The 17,679-nt window shown below is 46.7% G+C and overlaps 27 non-coding genes across 27 annotated transcripts; all 27 read left to right on the top strand.

Moving 5' to 3' along the window:
* The first annotated feature begins 3,551 nt into the window (after positions 1 to 3,551).
* TRNAY-GUA (transfer RNA tyrosine (anticodon GUA)) lies at positions 3,552 to 3,624 on the top strand. Its single transcript has one exon. It is a non-coding gene; the product is annotated as a tRNA-Tyr (tRNA).
* A 368-nt stretch (positions 3,625 to 3,992) lies between these two features.
* On the top strand, positions 3,993 to 4,065 carry TRNAY-GUA (transfer RNA tyrosine (anticodon GUA)). The gene has a single exon. It is a non-coding gene; the product is annotated as a tRNA-Tyr (tRNA).
* Positions 4,066 to 4,433: 368 nt separating this feature from the next.
* Positions 4,434 to 4,506, top strand: TRNAY-GUA (transfer RNA tyrosine (anticodon GUA)). The gene has a single exon. It is a non-coding gene; the product is annotated as a tRNA-Tyr (tRNA).
* A 368-nt stretch (positions 4,507 to 4,874) lies between these two features.
* On the top strand, positions 4,875 to 4,947 carry TRNAY-GUA (transfer RNA tyrosine (anticodon GUA)). Its single transcript has one exon. It is a non-coding gene; the product is annotated as a tRNA-Tyr (tRNA).
* A 367-nt stretch (positions 4,948 to 5,314) lies between these two features.
* Positions 5,315 to 5,387, top strand: TRNAY-GUA (transfer RNA tyrosine (anticodon GUA)). The gene has a single exon. It is a non-coding gene; the product is annotated as a tRNA-Tyr (tRNA).
* Positions 5,388 to 5,755: 368 nt separating this feature from the next.
* TRNAY-GUA (transfer RNA tyrosine (anticodon GUA)) lies at positions 5,756 to 5,828 on the top strand. The gene has a single exon. It is a non-coding gene; the product is annotated as a tRNA-Tyr (tRNA).
* Positions 5,829 to 6,784: 956 nt separating this feature from the next.
* Positions 6,785 to 6,857, top strand: TRNAY-GUA (transfer RNA tyrosine (anticodon GUA)). The gene has a single exon. It is a non-coding gene; the product is annotated as a tRNA-Tyr (tRNA).
* A 368-nt stretch (positions 6,858 to 7,225) lies between these two features.
* Positions 7,226 to 7,298, top strand: TRNAY-GUA (transfer RNA tyrosine (anticodon GUA)). The gene has a single exon. It is a non-coding gene; the product is annotated as a tRNA-Tyr (tRNA).
* A 368-nt stretch (positions 7,299 to 7,666) lies between these two features.
* TRNAY-GUA (transfer RNA tyrosine (anticodon GUA)) lies at positions 7,667 to 7,739 on the top strand. Its single transcript has one exon. It is a non-coding gene; the product is annotated as a tRNA-Tyr (tRNA).
* Positions 7,740 to 8,107: 368 nt separating this feature from the next.
* TRNAY-GUA (transfer RNA tyrosine (anticodon GUA)) lies at positions 8,108 to 8,180 on the top strand. Its single transcript has one exon. It is a non-coding gene; the product is annotated as a tRNA-Tyr (tRNA).
* A 368-nt stretch (positions 8,181 to 8,548) lies between these two features.
* TRNAY-GUA (transfer RNA tyrosine (anticodon GUA)) lies at positions 8,549 to 8,621 on the top strand. Its single transcript has one exon. It is a non-coding gene; the product is annotated as a tRNA-Tyr (tRNA).
* Positions 8,622 to 8,989: 368 nt separating this feature from the next.
* Positions 8,990 to 9,062, top strand: TRNAY-GUA (transfer RNA tyrosine (anticodon GUA)). The gene has a single exon. It is a non-coding gene; the product is annotated as a tRNA-Tyr (tRNA).
* Positions 9,063 to 9,430: 368 nt separating this feature from the next.
* Positions 9,431 to 9,503, top strand: TRNAY-GUA (transfer RNA tyrosine (anticodon GUA)). Its single transcript has one exon. It is a non-coding gene; the product is annotated as a tRNA-Tyr (tRNA).
* Positions 9,504 to 9,871: 368 nt separating this feature from the next.
* TRNAY-GUA (transfer RNA tyrosine (anticodon GUA)) lies at positions 9,872 to 9,944 on the top strand. Its single transcript has one exon. It is a non-coding gene; the product is annotated as a tRNA-Tyr (tRNA).
* A 368-nt stretch (positions 9,945 to 10,312) lies between these two features.
* On the top strand, positions 10,313 to 10,385 carry TRNAY-GUA (transfer RNA tyrosine (anticodon GUA)). The gene has a single exon. It is a non-coding gene; the product is annotated as a tRNA-Tyr (tRNA).
* Positions 10,386 to 10,752: 367 nt separating this feature from the next.
* Positions 10,753 to 10,825, top strand: TRNAY-GUA (transfer RNA tyrosine (anticodon GUA)). Its single transcript has one exon. It is a non-coding gene; the product is annotated as a tRNA-Tyr (tRNA).
* A 368-nt stretch (positions 10,826 to 11,193) lies between these two features.
* TRNAY-GUA (transfer RNA tyrosine (anticodon GUA)) lies at positions 11,194 to 11,266 on the top strand. The gene has a single exon. It is a non-coding gene; the product is annotated as a tRNA-Tyr (tRNA).
* A 1,982-nt stretch (positions 11,267 to 13,248) lies between these two features.
* TRNAY-GUA (transfer RNA tyrosine (anticodon GUA)) lies at positions 13,249 to 13,321 on the top strand. Its single transcript has one exon. It is a non-coding gene; the product is annotated as a tRNA-Tyr (tRNA).
* A 368-nt stretch (positions 13,322 to 13,689) lies between these two features.
* Positions 13,690 to 13,762, top strand: TRNAY-GUA (transfer RNA tyrosine (anticodon GUA)). Its single transcript has one exon. It is a non-coding gene; the product is annotated as a tRNA-Tyr (tRNA).
* Positions 13,763 to 14,130: 368 nt separating this feature from the next.
* On the top strand, positions 14,131 to 14,203 carry TRNAY-GUA (transfer RNA tyrosine (anticodon GUA)). The gene has a single exon. It is a non-coding gene; the product is annotated as a tRNA-Tyr (tRNA).
* A 221-nt stretch (positions 14,204 to 14,424) lies between these two features.
* TRNAY-GUA (transfer RNA tyrosine (anticodon GUA)) lies at positions 14,425 to 14,497 on the top strand. Its single transcript has one exon. It is a non-coding gene; the product is annotated as a tRNA-Tyr (tRNA).
* Positions 14,498 to 14,718: 221 nt separating this feature from the next.
* TRNAY-GUA (transfer RNA tyrosine (anticodon GUA)) lies at positions 14,719 to 14,791 on the top strand. The gene has a single exon. It is a non-coding gene; the product is annotated as a tRNA-Tyr (tRNA).
* Positions 14,792 to 15,305: 514 nt separating this feature from the next.
* On the top strand, positions 15,306 to 15,378 carry TRNAY-GUA (transfer RNA tyrosine (anticodon GUA)). Its single transcript has one exon. It is a non-coding gene; the product is annotated as a tRNA-Tyr (tRNA).
* Positions 15,379 to 15,746: 368 nt separating this feature from the next.
* On the top strand, positions 15,747 to 15,819 carry TRNAY-GUA (transfer RNA tyrosine (anticodon GUA)). The gene has a single exon. It is a non-coding gene; the product is annotated as a tRNA-Tyr (tRNA).
* A 367-nt stretch (positions 15,820 to 16,186) lies between these two features.
* On the top strand, positions 16,187 to 16,259 carry TRNAY-GUA (transfer RNA tyrosine (anticodon GUA)). Its single transcript has one exon. It is a non-coding gene; the product is annotated as a tRNA-Tyr (tRNA).
* Positions 16,260 to 16,479: 220 nt separating this feature from the next.
* Positions 16,480 to 16,552, top strand: TRNAY-GUA (transfer RNA tyrosine (anticodon GUA)). Its single transcript has one exon. It is a non-coding gene; the product is annotated as a tRNA-Tyr (tRNA).
* A 221-nt stretch (positions 16,553 to 16,773) lies between these two features.
* On the top strand, positions 16,774 to 16,846 carry TRNAY-GUA (transfer RNA tyrosine (anticodon GUA)). The gene has a single exon. It is a non-coding gene; the product is annotated as a tRNA-Tyr (tRNA).
* Positions 16,847 to 17,679: the final 833 nt, after the last annotated feature.

Genomic DNA, 17,679 nt, shown 5'->3' with positions numbered 1-17,679 from the left:
AACCTGACAACCATTGAATTTCTGAGCTTCCGTGGCTAAATGGTTAGCTCGTTCCGCTGTTAACCGAAAGGTTGGTGGTTCGAGCCCACCCGGGAGCGGTGTTGTGAGGTCTCAGATGTGACGTAAAAGGTCAAAGTTTTTCCACAATACCTGACGTCCATTTAATTTTTGGGCTTCCGGGGCGCAATGGTTATCGCGTTCATCTGTTTACCGAAAGGTTGGTGGTTCCAGCCCGACCGGGAACGTTGGTGTGAAGTTTTATAAGTAACGTAAAAAGTCAAAGTTTTTCCACAATACTTGAAGACCATTTAATTTTTGGGCTTCCGTTGCGCAATGGTTATCGCGTTCATTTGTTAACCGAACGGTTGGTGGTTCGAACCCAACCCAAAGCGGTGCTGTGAGGTTTCAGATGTTACGTAAAAAGTCATAGTTTTTCCACGATACCTGACGACCATTTAATTTCAGAGCTTCCGTGGCTCAATGGTTAGCGCGTTCGGCTTTTAACCGATAGTTTGGTGGTTCGAGCCCATCCAAGAATGGTGTTGTGAGGTCTCAGATGTAGCGTAAAAAGTCATAAGTTTTCCACAATACCTAACAACCATTGAATTTCTGAGCTTCCGTGGCTAAATGGTTAGCTCGTTCCGCTGTTAACCGAAAGGTTGGTGGTTCGAGCCCACCCGGGAGCGGTGTTGTGAGGTCTCAGATGTGACGTAAAAGGTCACGGTTTTTCCACAATACCTGACGTCCATTTAATTTTTGGGCTTCCGAGGCGCAATGGTTATCGCGTTCATCTGCTTACCGAAAGGTTGGTGGTTCCAGCCCACCCGGGAACGTTGGTGTTAAGTTTTATAAGTAACGTAAAAAGTCAAAGTTTTCCCACAATACCTGAAGACCATTTAATTTTTGGGCTTCCGTTGCGCAATGGTTATCGCGTTCATCTGTTAACCGAAAGGTTGGTGGTTCGAGCCCACCCAGGAGCGGTGCTGTGAGGTTTCAGATGTTACGTAAAAAGTCAAAGTTTTTCCACAATACCTGACGTCCATTTAATTTTTGGGCTTCCGAGGCGCAATGGTTATCGCGTTCATCTATTTACCGAAAGGTTGGTGGTTCCAGCCCACCCGGGAACGTTGGTGTTAAGTTTTATAAGTAACGTAAAAAGTCAAAGATTTTCCACAATACCTGAAGACCATTTAATTTTTGGGCTTCCGTTGCGCAATGGTTATCGCGTTCATCTGTTAACCGAAAGATTGGTGGTTCGAGTCCACCCAGGAGAGGTTTTGTGGGGTCTCAGATGTAGCGTAAAAAGTCATAAGTTTTCCACAATACCTAACAACCATTGAATTTCTGAGCTTCCGTGGCTAAATGGTTAGCTCGTTCCGCTGTTAACCGAAAGGTTGGTGGTTCGAGCCCACCCGGGAGCGGTGTTGTGAGGTCTCAGATGTGACGTAAAAGGTCAAAGTTTTTCCACAATACCTGACGTCCATTTAATTTTTGGGCTTCCGGGGCGCAATGGTTATCGCGTTCATCTGTTTACCGAAAGGTTGGTGGTTCCAGCCCGACCGGGAACGTTGGTGTGAAGTTTTATAAGTAACGTAAAAAGTCAAAGTTTTTCCACAATACCTGAAGACCATTTAATTTTTGGGCTTCCGTTGCGCAATGGTTATCGCGTTCATCTGTCAACCGAAAGGTTGGTGGTTCGAACCCAACCCAAAGCGGTGCTGTGAGGTTTCAGATGTTACGTAAAAAGTCATAGTTTTTCCACAATACCTGACGACCATTTAATTTCAGAGCTTCCGTGGCTCAATGGTTAGCGCGTTCGGCTTTTAACCGATAGTTTGGAGGTTCGAGCCCATCCAAGAATGGTGTTGTGAGGTCTCAGATGTAACGTAAAAAGTCAGTGTTTTTCCACAATACCTGACAAACATTTAATTTCTGAGCTTCCGTGGCTCAATGGTTAGCGCGTTCGGCTGTTAACCAATAGGTTGGTTGTTCGAGCCGACCCGGGAGCGGTGTTATGGGATCTCAAATGTAACGTAAAAAGTCAAGGTTTTTCCACAATACCTGACGAACATTTTATTTTTGGGCTTCCGTGGCGCAATGGTTAGCGCGTTCAGCTGTTAACCGAAAGGTTGGTGGTTCGAGCCCACCCGGGAGAGGTGTTGTGGGGTCTCAGATGTGGCGTGAAAAGTCATAACTTTTCCATAATACCTGACAACCATTTAATTTCTGAGCTTCCGTGGCTCAATGGTTAGTGCGTTCGGCTGTTAACCAATAGGTTGGTGGTTCGAGCCCACCCGGGAGCGGTGTTATGGGATCTCAAATGTAACGTAAAAATCATAAGTTTTCCACAATACCTGACAACCATTGAATTTCTGAGCTTCCGTGGCTAAATGGCTAGCTCGTTCCGCGGTTAACCGAAAGGTTGGTGGTTCGAGCCCACCCGGGAGCGGTGTTGTGAGGTCTCAGATGTGACGTAAAAGGTCAAAGTTTTTCCACAATACCTGACGTCCATTTAATTTTTGGGCTTCCGGGGCGCAATGGTTATCGCGTTCATCTGTTTACCAATAGGTTGGTTGTTCGATCCCACCCGTTAGCGGTGTTATGGGATCTCAAATGTAATGTAAAAAGTCAGAGTTTTTCCACAATACCTGACAACCATTTAATTTCTGAGCTCCCGTGGCTCAATGGTTGTCGCGTTCGGCTGTTAACCAATAGGTTGGTGGTTCGAGCCCACCCGGGAGAGGTGTTGTGGGGTCTCAGATGTAGCGTGAAAAGTCATAACTTTTCCACAATACCTGACAACCATTTAATTTCTGAGCTTCGTGGCTCAATGGTTAGCGCGTTCGGCTGTTAACCAATAGGTTGGTTGTTCGATCCCACCCGGGAGCGGTGTTATGGGATCTCAAATGTAACGTAAAAAGTCAGAGTTTTTCCACAATACCTGACGATCATTTAATTTTTGGGCTTCCGTGGCGCAATGGTTAGTGCGTTCAGCTGTTAACCGAAAGGTTTTTGGTTCGAGCCCACCCGGGAGAGGTGTTGCGGGGTCTCAGATGTAGCGTGAAAAGTCATAACTTTTCCACAATACGTGACAACCATTTAATTTCTGAGCTCCCGTGGCTCAATGGTTGTCGCGTTCGGCTGTTAACCAATAGGTTGGTGGTTCGAGCCCACCCGGGAGAGGTGTTGTGGGGTCTCAGATGTAGCGTAAAAAGTCAAAACTTTTCCACAATACGTGACAAACATTTAATTTCTGAGCTTCCGTGGCTCAATGGTTAGCGCCTTCGGCTGTTAACCAATAGGTTGGTTGTTCGATCCCACCTGGGAGCGGTGTTATGGGATCTCAAATGTAACGTAAAAAGTCAGAGTTTTTCCACAATACCTGACGAACATTTAATTTTTGGGCTTCCGTGGCGCAATGGTTAGCGCGTTCAGCTGTTAACCGAAAGGTTGTTGGTTCGAGCCCACCCGGGAGCGGTGTTATGGGATCTCGAATGTAACGTAAAAAGTCAAAGTTTTTCCACAATACCTGACGAACATTTAATTTTTGGGCTTCCGTGGCGCAATGGTTAGCGCGTTCAGCTGTAAACCGAAAGGTTGGTGGTTCGAGCCCTCCCGGGAGAGGTGTTGTGGGGTCTCAGATATAGCGTGAAAAGTCATAACTTTTCCACAATACCTGACAAACATTTAATTTCTGAGCTTCCGTGGCTCAATGGTTAGCGCGTTCGGCTGTTAACCAATAGGTTGGTTGTTCGATCCCACCCGTTAGCGGTGTTATGGGATCTCGAATGTAACGTAAAAAGTCAGAGTTTTTCCACAATACCTGACGAACATTTAATTTTTGGGCTTCCGTGGCGCAATGGTTAGCGCGTTCAGCTGTTAACCGAAAGGTTGTTGGTTCGAGCCCACCCGGGAGCGGTGTTATGGGATCTCGAATGTAACGTAAAAAGTCAAAGTTTTTCCACAATACCTGACGAACATTTAATTTTTGGGCTTCCGTGGCGCAATGGTTAGCGCGTTCAGCTGTAAACCGAAAGGTTGGTGGTTCGAGCCCTCCCGGGAGAGGTGTTGTGGGGTCTCAGATGTAGCGTGAAAAGTCATAACTTTTCCACAATACCTGACAAACATTTAATTTCTGAGCTTCCGTGGCTCAATGGTTAGCGCGTTCGGCTGTTAACCAATAGGTTGGTTGTTCGATCCCACCCGTTAGCGGTGTTATGGGATCTCGAATGTAACGTAAAAAGTCAGAGTTTTTCCACAATACCTGACGAACATTTAATTTTTGGGCTTCCGTGGCGCAATGGTTAGCGCGTTCAGCTGTTAACCGAAAGGTTGTTGGTTCGAGCCCACCCGGGAGCGGTGTTAGGGGATCTCGAATGTAACGTAAAAAGTCAAAGTTTTTCCACAATACCTGACGAACATTTAATTTTTGGGCTTCCGTGGCGCAATGGTTAGCGCGTTCAGCTGTAAACCGAAAGGTTGGTGGTTCGAGCCCTCCCGGGAGAGGTGTTGTGGGGTCTCAGATGTAGCGTGAAAAGTCATAACTTTTCCACAATACCTGACAAACATTTAATTTCTGAGCTTCCGTGGCTCAATGGTTAGCGCGTTCGGCTGTTAACCAATAGGTTGGTTGTTCGATCCCACCTGGGAGCGGTGTTATGGGATCTCAAATGTAACGTAAAAAGTCAGAGTTTTTCCACAATACCTGACGAACATTTAATTTTTGGGCTTCCGTGGCGCAATGGTTAGCGCGTTCAGCTGTTAACCGAAAGGTTGTTGGTTCGAGCCCACCCGGGAGCGGTGTTAGGGGATCTCGAATGTAACGTAAAAAGTCAAAGTTTTTCCACAATACCTGACGAACATTTAATTTTTGGGCTTCCGTGGCGCAATGGTTAGCGCGTTCAGCTGTAAACCGAAAGGTTGGTGGTTCGAGCCCTCCCGGGAGAGGTGTTGTGGGGTCTCAGATGTAGCGTGAAAAGTCATAACTTTTCCACAATACCTGACAAACATTTAATTTCTGAGCTTCCGTGGCTCAATGGTTAGCGCCTTCGGCTGTTAACCAATAGGTTGGTTGTTCGATCCCACCTGGGAGCGGTGTTATGGGATCTCAAATGTAACGTAAAAAGTCAGAGTTTTCCACAATACCTGACGAACATTTAATTTTTGGGCTTCCGTGGCGCAATGGTTAGCGCGTTCAGCTGTTAACCGAAAGGTTGTTGGTTCGAGCCCACCCGGGAGCGGTGTTAGGGGATCTCGAATGTAACGTAAAAAGTCAAAGTTTTTCCACAATACCTGACGAACATTTAATTTTTGGGCTTCCGTGGCGCAATGGTTAGCGCGTTCAGCTGTAAACCGAAAGGTTGGTGGTTCGAGCCCTCCCGGGAGAGGTGTTGTGGGGTCTCAGATGTAGCGTGAAAAGTCATAACTTTTCCACAATACCTGACAAACATTTAATTTCTGAGCTTCCGTGGCTCAATGGTTAACGCGTTCGGCTGTTAACCAATAGGTTGGTTGTTCGATCCCACCCGTTAGCGGTGTTATGGGATCTCGAATGTAACGTAAAAAGTCAGAGTTTTTCCACAATACCTGATGAACATTTAATTTTTGGGCTTCCTTGGCGCAATGGTTAGCGCGTTCAGCTGTTAACCGAAAGGTTGTTGGTTCGAGCCCACCCGGGAGCGGTGTTATGGGATCTCGAATGTAACGTAAAAAGTCAAAGTTTTTCCACAATACCTGACGAACATTTAATTTTTGGGCTTCCGTGGCGCAATGGTTAGCGCGTTCAGCTGTAAACCGAAAGGTTGGTGGTTCGAGCCCTCCCGGGAGAGGTGTTGTGGGGTCTCAGATGTAGCTTGAAAAGTCATAACTTTTCCACAATACCTGACAAACATTTAATTTCTGAGCTTCCGTGGCTCAATGGTTAGCGCGTTCGGCTGTTAACCAATAGGTTGGTTGTTCGATCCCACCCGTTAGCGGTGTTATGGGATCTCGAATGTAACGTAAAAAGTCAGAGTTTTTCCACAATACCTGACGAACATTTAATTTTTGGGCTTCCGTGGCGCAATGGTTAGTGCGTTCAGCTGTTAACCGAAAGGTTTTTGGTTCGAGCCCACCCGGGAGAGGTGTTGCGGGGTCTCAGATGTAGCGTGAAAAGTCATAACTTTTCCACAATACGTGACAACCATTTAATTTCTGAGCTCCCGTGGCTCAATGGTTGTCGCGTTCGGCTGTTAACCAATATGTTGGTGGTTCGAGCCCACCCGGGAGAGGTGTTTTAGGGTCTCAGATGTAGCGTGAAAAGTCATAACTTTTCCACAATACGTGACAACCATTTAATTTCTGAGCTCCCGTGGCTCAATGGTTGTCGCGTTCGGCTGTTAACCAATAGGTTGGTGGTTCGAGCCCACCCGGGAGAGGTGTTGTGGGGTCTCAGATGTAGCGTAAAAAGTCAAAACTTTTCCACAATACGTGACAAACATTTAATTTCTGAGCTTCCGTGGCTCAATGGTTAGCGCCTTCGGCTGTTAACCAATAGGTTGGTTGTTCGATCCCACCTGGGAGCGGTGTTATGGGATCTCAAATGTAACGTAAAAAGTCAGAGTTTTTCCACAATACCTGACGAACATTTAATTTTTGGGCTTCCGTGGCGCAATGGTTAGCGCGTTCAGCTGTTAACCGAAAGGTTGTTGGTTCGAGCCCACCCGGGAGCGGTGTTATGGGATCTCGAATGTAACGTAAAAAGTCAAAGTTTTTCCACAATACCTGACGAACATTTAATTTTTGGGCTTCCGTGGCGCAATGGTTAGCGCGTTCAGCTGTAAACCGAAAGGTTGGTGGTTCGAGCCCTCCCGGGAGAGGTGTTGTGGGGTCTCAGATATAGCGTGAAAAGTCATAACTTTTCCACAATACCTGACAAACATTTAATTTCTGAGCTTCCGTGGCTCAATGGTTAGCGCGTTCGGCTGTTAACCAATAGGTTGGTTGTTCGATCCCACCCGTTAGCGGTGTTATGGGATCTCGAATGTAACGTAAAAAGTCAGAGTTTTTCCACAATACCTGACGAACATTTAATTTTTGGGCTTCCGTGGCGCAATGGTTAGCGCGTTCAGCTGTTAACCGAAAGGTTGTTGGTTCGAGCCCACCCGGGAGCGGTGTTATGGGATCTCGAATGTAACGTAAAAAGTCAAAGTTTTTCCACAATACCTGACGAACATTTAATTTTTGGGCTTCCGTGGCGCAATGGTTAGCGCGTTCAGCTGTAAACCGAAAGGTTGGTGGTTCGAGCCCTCCCGGGAGAGGTGTTGTGGGGTCTCAGATGTAGCGTGAAAAGTCATAACTTTTCCACAATACCTGACAAACATTTAATTTCTGAGCTTCCGTGGCTCAATGGTTAGCGCGTTCGGCTGTTAACCAATAGGTTGGTTGTTCGATCCCACCCGTTAGCGGTGTTATGGGATCTCGAATGTAACGTAAAAAGTCAGAGTTTTTCCACAATACCTGACGAACATTTAATTTTTGGGCTTCCGTGGCGCAATGGTTAGCGCGTTCAGCTGTTAACCGAAAGGTTGTTGGTTCGAGCCCACCCGGGAGCGGTGTTAGGGGATCTCGAATGTAACGTAAAAAGTCAAAGTTTTTCCACAATACCTGACGAACATTTAATTTTTGGGCTTCCGTGGCGCAATGGTTAGCGCGTTCAGCTGTAAACCGAAAGGTTGGTGGTTCGAGCCCTCCCGGGAGAGGTGTTGTGGGGTCTCAGATGTAGCGTGAAAAGTCATAACTTTTCCACAATACCTGACAAACATTTAATTTCTGAGCTTCCGTGGCTCAATGGTTAGCGCGTTCGGCTGTTAACCAATAGGTTGGTTGTTCGATCCCACCTGGGAGCGGTGTTATGGGATCTCAAATGTAACGTAAAAAGTCAGAGTTTTTCCACAATACCTGACGAACATTTAATTTTTGGGCTTCCGTGGCGCAATGGTTAGCGCGTTCAGCTGTTAACCGAAAGGTTGTTGGTTCGAGCCCACCCGGGAGCGGTGTTAGGGGATCTCGAATGTAACGTAAAAAGTCAAAGTTTTTCCACAATACCTGACGAACATTTAATTTTTGGGCTTCCGTGGCGCAATGGTTAGCGCGTTCAGCTGTAAACCGAAAGGTTGGTGGTTCGAGCCCTCCCGGGAGAGGTGTTGTGGGGTCTCAGATGTAGCGTGAAAAGTCATAACTTTTCCACAATACCTGACAAACATTTAATTTCTGAGCTTCCGTGGCTCAATGGTTAGCGCGTTCGGCTGTTAACCAATAGGTTGGTTGTTCGATCCCACCCGTTAGCGGTGTTATGGGATCTCGAATGTAACGTAAAAAGTCAGAGTTTTTCCACAATACCTGACGAACATTTAATTTTTGGGCTTCCGTGGCGCAATGGTTAGCGCGTTCAGCTGTTAACCGAAAGGTTGTTGGTTCGAGCCCACCCGGGAGCGGTGTTAGGGGATCTCGAATGTAACGTAAAAAGTCAAAGTTTTTCCACAATACCTGACGAACATTTAATTTTTGGGCTTCCGTGGCGCAATGGTTAGCGCGTTCAGCTGTAAACCGAAAGGTTGGTGGTTCGAGCCCTCCCGGGAGAGGTGTTGTGGGGTCTCAGATGTAGCGTGAAAAGTCATAACTTTTCCACAATACCTGACAAACATTTAATTTCTGAGCTTCCGTGGCTCAATGGTTAGCGCGTTCGGCTGTTAACCAATAGGTTGGTTGTTCGATCCCACCCGTTAGCGGTGTTATGGGATCTCGAATGTAACGTAAAAAGTCAGAGTTTTTCCACAATACCTGACGAACATTTAATTTTTGGGCTTCCGTGGCGCAATGGTTAGCGCGTTCAGCTGTTAACCGAAAGGTTGTTGGTTCGAGCCCACCCGGGAGCGGTGTTAGGGGATCTCGAATGTAACGTAAAAAGTCAAAGTTTTTCCACAATACCTGACGAACATTTAATTTTTGGGCTTCCGTGGCGCAATGGTTAGCGCGTTCAGCTGTAAACCGAAAGGTTGGTGGTTCGAGCCCTCCCGGGAGAGGTGTTGTGGGGTCTCAGATGTAGCGTGAAAAGTCATAACTTTTCCACAATACCTGACAAACATTTAATTTCTGAGCTTCCGTGGCTCAATGGTTAGCGCGTTCGGCTGTTAACCAATAGGTTGGTTGTTCGATCCCACCTGGGAGCGGTGTTATGGGATCTCAAATGTAACGTAAAAAGTCAGAGTTTTTCCACAATACCTGACGAACATTTAATTTTTGGGCTTCCGTGGCGCAATGGTTAGCGCGTTCAGCTGTTAACCGAAAGGTTGTTGGTTCGAGCCCACCCGGGAGCGGTGTTATGGGATCTCGAATGTAACGTAAAAAGTCAAAGTTTTTCCACAATACCTGACGAACATTTAATTTTTGGGCTTCCGTGGCGCAATGGTTAGCGCGTTCAGCTGTAAACCGAAAGGTTGGTGGTTCGAGCCCTCCCGGGAGAGGTGTTGTGGGGTCTCAGATGTAGCGTGAAAAGTCATAACTTTTCCACAATACCTGACAAACATTTAATTTCTGAGCTTCCGTGGCTCAATGGTTAGCGCGTTCGGCTGTTAACCAATAGGTTGGTTGTTCGATCCCACCCGTTAGCGGTGTTATGGGATCTCGAATGTAACGTAAAAAGTCAGAGTTTTTCCACAATACCTGACGAACATTTAATTTTTGGGCTTCCGTGGCGCAATGGTTAGCGCGTTCAGCTGTTAACCGAAAGGTTGTTGGTTCGAGCCCACCCGGGAGCGGTGTTAGGGGATCTCGAATGTAACGTAAAAAGTCAAAGTTTTTCCACAATACCTGACGAACATTTAATTTTTGGGCTTCCGTGGCGCAATGGTTAGCGCGTTCAGCTGTAAACCGAAAGGTTGGTGGTTCGAGCCCTCCCGGGAGAGGTGTTGTGGGGTCTCAGATGTAGCGTGAAAAGTCATAACTTTTCCACAATACCTGACAAACATTTAATTTCTGAGCTTCCGTGGCTCAATGGTTAGCGCGTTCGGCTGTTAACCAATAGGTTGGTTGTTCGATCCCACCTGGGAGCGGTGTTATGGGATCTCAAATGTAACGTAAAAAGTCAGAGTTTTTCCACAATACCTGACGAACATTTAATTTTTGGGCTTCCGTGGCGCAATGGTTAGCGCGTTCAGCTGTTAACCGAAAGGTTGTTGGTTCGAGCCCACCCGGGAGCGGTGTTAGGGGATCTCGAATGTAACGTAAAAAGTCAAAGTTTTTCCACAATACCTGACGAACATTTAATTTTTGGGCTTCCGTGGCGCAATGGTTAGCGCGTTCAGCTGTAAACCGAAAGGTTGGTGGTTCGAGCCCTCCCGGGAGAGGTGTTGTGGGGTCTCAGATGTAGCGTGAAAAGTCATAACTTTTCCACAATACCTGACAAACATTTAATTTCTGAGCTTCCGTGGCTCAATGGTTAGCGCCTTCGGCTGTTAACCAATAGGTTGGTTGTTCGATCCCACCTGGGAGCGGTGTTATGGGATCTCAAATGTAACGTAAAAAGTCAGAGTTTTCCACAATACCTGACGAACATTTAATTTTTGGGCTTCCGTGGCGCAATGGTTAGCGCGTTCAGCTGTTAACCGAAAGGTTGTTGGTTCGAGCCCACCCGGGAGCGGTGTTAGGGGATCTCGAATGTAACGTAAAAAGTCAAAGTTTTTCCACAATACCTGACGAACATTTAATTTTTGGGCTTCCGTGGCGCAATGGTTAGCGCGTTCAGCTGTAAACCGAAAGGTTGGTGGTTCGAGCCCTCCCGGGAGAGGTGTTGTGGGGTCTCAGATGTAGCGTGAAAAGTCATAACTTTTCCACAATACCTGACAAACATTTAATTTCTGAGCTTCCGTGGCTCAATGGTTAACGCGTTCGGCTGTTAACCAATAGGTTGGTTGTTCGATCCCACCCGTTAGCGGTGTTATGGGATCTCGAATGTAACGTAAAAAGTCAGAGTTTTTCCACAATACCTGATGAACATTTAATTTTTGGGCTTCCTTGGCGCAATGGTTAGCGCGTTCAGCTGTTAACCGAAAGGTTGTTGGTTCGAGCCCACCCGGGAGCGGTGTTATGGGATCTCGAATGTAACGTAAAAAGTCAAAGTTTTTCCACAATACCTGACGAACATTTAATTTTTGGGCTTCCGTGGCGCAATGGTTAGCGCGTTCAGCTGTAAACCGAAAGGTTGGTGGTTCGAGCCCTCCCGGGAGAGGTGTTGTGGGGTCTCAGATGTAGCTTGAAAAGTCATAACTTTTCCACAATACCTGACAAACATTTAATTTCTGAGCTTCCGTGGCTCAATGGTTAGCGCGTTCGGCTGTTAACCAATAGGTTGGTTGTTCGATCCCACCCGTTAGCGGTGTTATGGGATCTCGAATGTAACGTAAAAAGTCAGAGTTTTTCCACAATACCTGACGAACATTTAATTTTTGGGCTTCCGTGGCGCAATGGTTAGCGCGTTCAGCTGTTAACCGAAAGGTTGTTGGTTCGAGCCCACCCGGGAGCGGTGTTATGGGATCTCGAATGTAACGTAAAAAGTCAAAGTTTTTCCACAATACCTGACGAACATTTAATTTTTGGGCTTCCGTGGGCAATGGTTAGCGCGTTCAGCTGTAAACCGAAAGGTTGGTGGTTCGAGCCCTCCCGGGAGAGGTGTTGTGGGGTCTCAGATGTAGCGTGAAAAGTCATAACTTTTCCACAATACCTGACAAACATTTAATTTCTGAGCTTCCGTGGCTCAATGGTTAGCGCGTTCGGCTGTTAACCAATAGGTTGGTTGTTCGATCCCACCCGTTATCGGTGTTATGGGATCTCAAATGTAATGTAAAAAGTCAGAGTTTTTCCACAATACCTGACAACCATTTAATTTCTGAGCTCCCGTGGCTCAATGGTTGTCGCGTTCGGGTGTTAACCAATAGGTTGGTGGTTCGAGCCCACCCGGGAGAGGTGTTGTGGGGTCTCAGATAAAGCGTGAAAAGTCATAACTTTTCCACAATACCTGACAACCATTTAATTTCTGAGCTTCGTGGCTCAATGGTTAGCGCGTTCGGCTGTTAACCAATAGGTTGGTTGTTCGATCCCACCCGGGAGCGGTGTTATGGGATCTCAAATGTAACGTAAAAAGTCAGAGTTTTTCCACAATACCTGACGATCATTTAATTTTTGGGCTTCCGTGGCGCAATGGTTAGTGCGTTCAGCTGTTAACCGAAAGGTTTTTGGTTCGAGCCCACCCGGGAGAGGTGTTGTGGGGTCTCAGATGTAGCGTGAAAAGTCATAACTTTTCCACAATACCTGACAACCATTTAATTTCTGAGCTTCCGTGGCTCAATGGTTATTGCGTTCGGCTGTTAACCAATAGGTTGGTTGTTCGATCCCACCCGTTAGCGGTGTTATGGGATCTCAAATGTAATGTAAAAAGTCAGAGTTTTTCCACAATACCTGACAACCATTTAATTTCTGAGCTCCCGTGGCTCAATGGTTGTCGCGTTCGGCTGTTAACCAATAGGTTGGTGGTTCGAGCCCACCCGGGAGAGGTGTTGTGGGGTCTCAGATGTAGCGTGAAAAGTCATAACTTTTCCACAATACCTGACAACCATTTAATTTCTGAGCTTCGTGGCTCAATGGTTAGCGCGTTCGGCTGTTAACCAATAGGTTGGTTGTTCGATCCCACCCGGGAGCGGTGTTATGGGATCTCAAATGTAACGTAAAAAGTCAGAGTTTTTCCACAATACCTGACGATCATTTAATTTTTGGGCTTCCGTGGCGCAATGGTTAGTGCGTTCAGCTGTTAACCGAAAGGTTTTTGGTTCGAGCCCACCCGGGAGAGGTGTTGTGGGGTCTCAGATGTAGCGTAAAAAGTCAAAACTTTTCCACAATACGTGACAAACATTTAATTTCTGAGCTTCCGTGGCTCAATGGTTAGCGCGTTCGGCTGTTAACCAATAGGTTGGTTGTTCGATCCCACCTGGGAGCGGTGTTATGGGATCTCAAATGTAACGTAAAAAGTCAGAGTTTTTCCACAATACCTGACGAACATTTGATTTTTGGGCTTCCGTGGCGCAATGGTTAGCGCGTTCAGCTGTTAACCGAAAGGTTGTTGGTTCGAGCCCACCCGGGAGCGGTGTTATGGGATCTCGAATGTAACGTAAAAAGTCAAAGTTTTTCCACAATACCTGACGAACATTTAATTTTTGGGCTTCCGTGGCGCAATGGTTAGCGCGTTCAGCTGTAAACCGAAAGGTTGGTGGTTCGAGCCCTCCCGGGAGAGGTGTTGTGGGGTCTCAGATGTAGCGTGAAAAGTCATAACTTTTCCACAATACCTGACAAACATTTAATTTCTGAGCTTCCGTGGCTCAATGGTTAGCGCGTTCGGCTGTTAACCAATAGGTTGGTTGTTCGATCCCACCCGTTAGCGGTGTTATGGGATCTCGAATGTAACGTAAAAAGTCAGAGTTTTTCCACAATACCTGATGAACATTTAGTTTTTGGGCTTCCGTGGCGCAATGGTTAGCGCGTTCAGCTGTTAACCGAAAGGTTGTTGGTTCGAGCCCACCCGGGAGCGGTGTTATGGGATCTCGAATGTAACGTAAAAAGTCAAAGTTTTTCCACAATACCTGACGAACATTTAATTTTTGGGCTTCCGTGGCGCAATGGTTAGCGCGTTCAGCTGTAAACCGAAAGGTTGGTGGTTCGAGCCCTCCCGGGAGAGGTGTTGTGGGGTCTCAGATGTAGCGTGAAAAGTCATAACTTTTCCACAATACCTGACAAACATTTAATTTCTGAGCTTCCGTGGCTCAATGGTTAGCACGTTCGGCTGTTAACCAATAGGTTGGATGTTCGATCCCACCCGTTAGCGGTGTTATGGGATCTCGAATGTAACGTAAAAAGTCAGAGTTTTTCCACAATACCTGACGAACATTTAATTTTTGGGCTTCCGTGGCGCAATGGTTAGCGCGTTCAGCTGTTAACCGAAAGGTTGTTGGTTCGAGCCCACCCGGGAGCGGTGTTATGGGATCTCGAATGTAACGTAAAAAGTCAAAGTTTTTCCACAATACCTGACGAACATTTAATTTTTGGGCTTCCGTGGCGCAATGGTTAGTGCGTTCAGCTGTAAACCGAAAGGTTGGTGGTTCGAGCCCTCCCGGGAGAGGTGTTGTGGGGTCTCAGATGTAGCGTGAAAAGTCATAACTTTTTCCACAATACCTGACAAACATTTAATTTCTGAGCTTCCGTGGCTCAATGGTTAGCGCGTTCGGCTGTTAACCAATAGGTTGGTTGTTCGATCCCACCCGTTAGCGGTGTTATGGGATCTCGAATGTAACGTAAAATTCAGAGTTTTTCCACAATACCTGACAAACATTTAATTTTTGGGCTTCCGTGGCGCAATGGTTAGCGCGTTCAGCTGTAAACCGAAAGGTTGGTGGTTCGATTCCTCCCGGGAGAGGTGTTGTGGGGTCTCAGATGTAGCGTGAAAAGTCATAACTTTTCCACAATACCTGACAACCATTTAATTTCTGAGCTTCCGTGGCTCAATGGTTAGCGCGTTCGGCTGTTAACCAATAGGTTGGTGGTTCGAGCCCACCCGGGAGCGGTGTTATGGGATCTCGAATGTAACGTAAAAAGTCAAAGTTTTTCCACAATACGTGACGAACATTTAATTTTTGGGCTTCCGTGGCGCAATGGTTAGCGCGTTCAGCTGTAAACCGAAAGGTTGGTGGTTCGAGCCCTCCCGGGAGAGGTGTTGTGGGGTCTCAGATGTAGCGTGAAAAGTCATAACTTTTCTACAATACCTGACAAACATTTAATTTCTGAGCTTCCGTGGCTCAATGGTTAGCGCGTTCGGCTGTTAACCAATAGGTTGGTTGTTCGATCCCACCCGTTAGCGGTGTTATGGGATCTCAAATGTAATGTAAAAAGTCAGAGTTTTTCCACAATACCTGACAACCATTTAATTTCTGAGCTCCCGTGGCTCAATGGTTGTCGCGTTCGGCTGTTAACCAATAGGTTGGTGGTTCGAGCCCACCCGGGAGAGGTGTTGTGGGGTCTCAGATGTAGCGTGAAAAGTCATAACTTTTCCACAATACCTGACAACCATTTAATTTCTGAGCTTCGTGGCTCAATGGTTAGCGCGTTCGGCTGTTAACCAATAGGTTGGTTGTTCGATCCCACCCGGGAGCGGTGTTATGGGATCTCAAATGTAACGTAAAAAGTCAGAGTTTTTCCACAATACCTGACGATCATTTAATTTTTGGGCTTCCGTGGCGCAATGGTTAGCGCGTTCAGCTGTAAACCGAAAGGTTGGTGGTTCGAGCCCTCCCGGGAGAGGTGTTGTGGGGTCTCAGATGTAGCGTGAAAAGTCATAACTTTTCCACAATACCTGACAAACATTTAATTTCAGAGCTTCCGTGGCTCAATGGTTAGCGCGTTCGGCTGTTAACCAATAGGTTGGTTGTTCGATCCCACCCGTTAGCGGTGTTATGGGATCTCGAATGTAACGTAAAAAGTCAGAGTTTTTCCACAATACCTGATGAACATTTAATTTTTGGGCTTCCGTGGCGCAATGGTTAGCGCGTTCAGCTGTTAACCGAAAGGTTGTTGGTTCGAGCCCACCCGGGAGCGGTGTTATGGGATCTCGAATGTAACGTAAAAAGTCAAAGTTTTTCCACAATACCTGACGAACATTTAATTTTTGGGCTTCCGTGGCGCAATGGTTAGCGCGTTCAGCTGTAAACCGAAAGGTTGGTGGTTCGAGCCCTCCCGGGAGAGGTGTTGTGGGGTCTCAGATGTAGCGTGAAAAGTCATAACTTTTCCACAATACCTGACAAACATTTAATTTCTGAGCTTCCGTGGCTCAATGGTTAGCGCGTTCGGCTGTTAACCAATAGGTTGGATGTTCGATCCCACCCGTTAGCGGTGTTATGGGATCTCGAATGTAACGTAAAAGTCAGAGTTTTTCCACAATACCTGACGAACATTTAATTTTTGGGCTTCCGTGGCGCAATGGTTAGCGCGTTCAGCTGTTAACCGAAAGGTTGTTGGTTCGAGCCCACCCGGGAGCGGTGTTATGGGATCTCGAATGTAACGTAAAAAGTCAAAGTTTTTCCACAATACCTGACGAACATTTAATTTTTGGGCTTCCGTGGCGCAATGGTTAGCGCGTTCAGCTGTAAACCGAAAGGTTGGTGGTTCGAGCCCTCCCGGGAGAGGTGTTGTGGGGTCTCAGATGTAGCGTGAAAAGTCATAACTTTTCCACAATACCTGACAAACATTTAATTTCTGAGCTTCCGTGGCTCAATGGTTAGCGCGTTCGGCTGTTAACCAATAGGTTGGTTGTTCGATCCCACCCGTTAGCGGTGTTATGGGATCTCGAATGTAACGTAAAATTCAGAGTTTTTCCACAATACCTGACGAACATTTAATTTTTGGGCTTCCGTGGCGCAATGGTTAGCGCGTTCAGCTGTAAACCGAAAGGTTGGTGGTTCGAGCCCTCCCGGGAGAGGTGTTGTGGGGTCTCAGATGTAGCGTGAAAAGTCATAACTTTTCCACAATACCTGACAACCATTTAATTTCTGAGCTTCCGTGGCTCAATGGTTAGCGCGTTCGGCTGTTAACCAATAGGTTGGTGGTTCGAGCCCACCCGGGAGCGGTGTTATGGGATCTCGAATGTAACGTAAAAAGTCAAAGTTTTTCCACAATACGTGACGAACATTTAATTTTTGGGCTTCCGTGGCGCAATGGTTAGCGCGTTCAGCTGTAAACCGAAAGGTTGGTGGTTCGAGCCCTCCCGGGAGAGGTGTTGTGGGGTCTCAGATGTAGCGTGAAAAGTCATAACTTTTCCACAATACCTGACAAACATTTAATTTCTGAGCTTCCGTGGCTCAATGGTTAGCGCGTTCGGCTGTTAACCAATAGGTTGGTTGTTCGATCCCACCCGTTAGCGGTGTTATGGGATCTCAAATGTAATGTAAAAAGTCAGAGTTTTTCCACAATACCTGACAACCATTTAATTTCTGAGCTCCCGTGGCTCAATGGTTGTCGCGTTCGGCTGTTAACCAATAGGTTGGTGGTTCGAGCCCACCCGGGAGAGGTGTTGTGGGGTCTCAGATGTAGCGTGAAAAGTCATAACTTTTCCACAATACCTGACAACCATTTAATTTCTGAGCTTCGTGGCTCAATGGTTAGCGCGTTCGGCTGTTAACCAATAGGTTGGTTGTTCGATCCCACCCGGGAGCGGTGTTATGGGATCTCAAATGTAACGTAAAAAGTCAGAGTTTTTCCACAATACCTGACGATCATTTAATTTTTGGGCTTCCGTGGCGCAATGGTTAGTGCGTTCAGCTGTTAACCGAAAGGTTTTTGGTTCGAGCCCACCCGGGAGAGGTGTTTTAGGGTCTCAGATGTAGCGTGAAAAGTCATAACTTTTCCACAATACGTGACAAACATTTAATTTCTGAGCTTCCGTGGCTCAATGGTTAGCGCGTTCGGCTGTTAACCAATAGGTTGGTGGTTCGAGCCCACCCGGGAGCGGTGTTATGGGATCTCAAATGTAACGTAAAAAGTCAGAGTTTTTCCACAATACCTGACGAACATTTAATTTTTGGGCTTCCGTGGCGCAATGGTTAGCGC

The sequence above is a fragment of the Phalangium opilio genome, unplaced genomic scaffold (assembly GCF_054372755.1).
Source record: "Phalangium opilio isolate 3A_F unplaced genomic scaffold, DU_Popi_V2 ptg000017l_1, whole genome shotgun sequence".
NCBI classification, from domain to species: Eukaryota; Metazoa; Arthropoda; class Arachnida; order Opiliones; family Phalangiidae; genus Phalangium; species Phalangium opilio.
The sequence above is the reverse complement of the archived record's forward strand: the minus strand, read 5'-3'. Positions and strand labels throughout refer to the sequence as shown.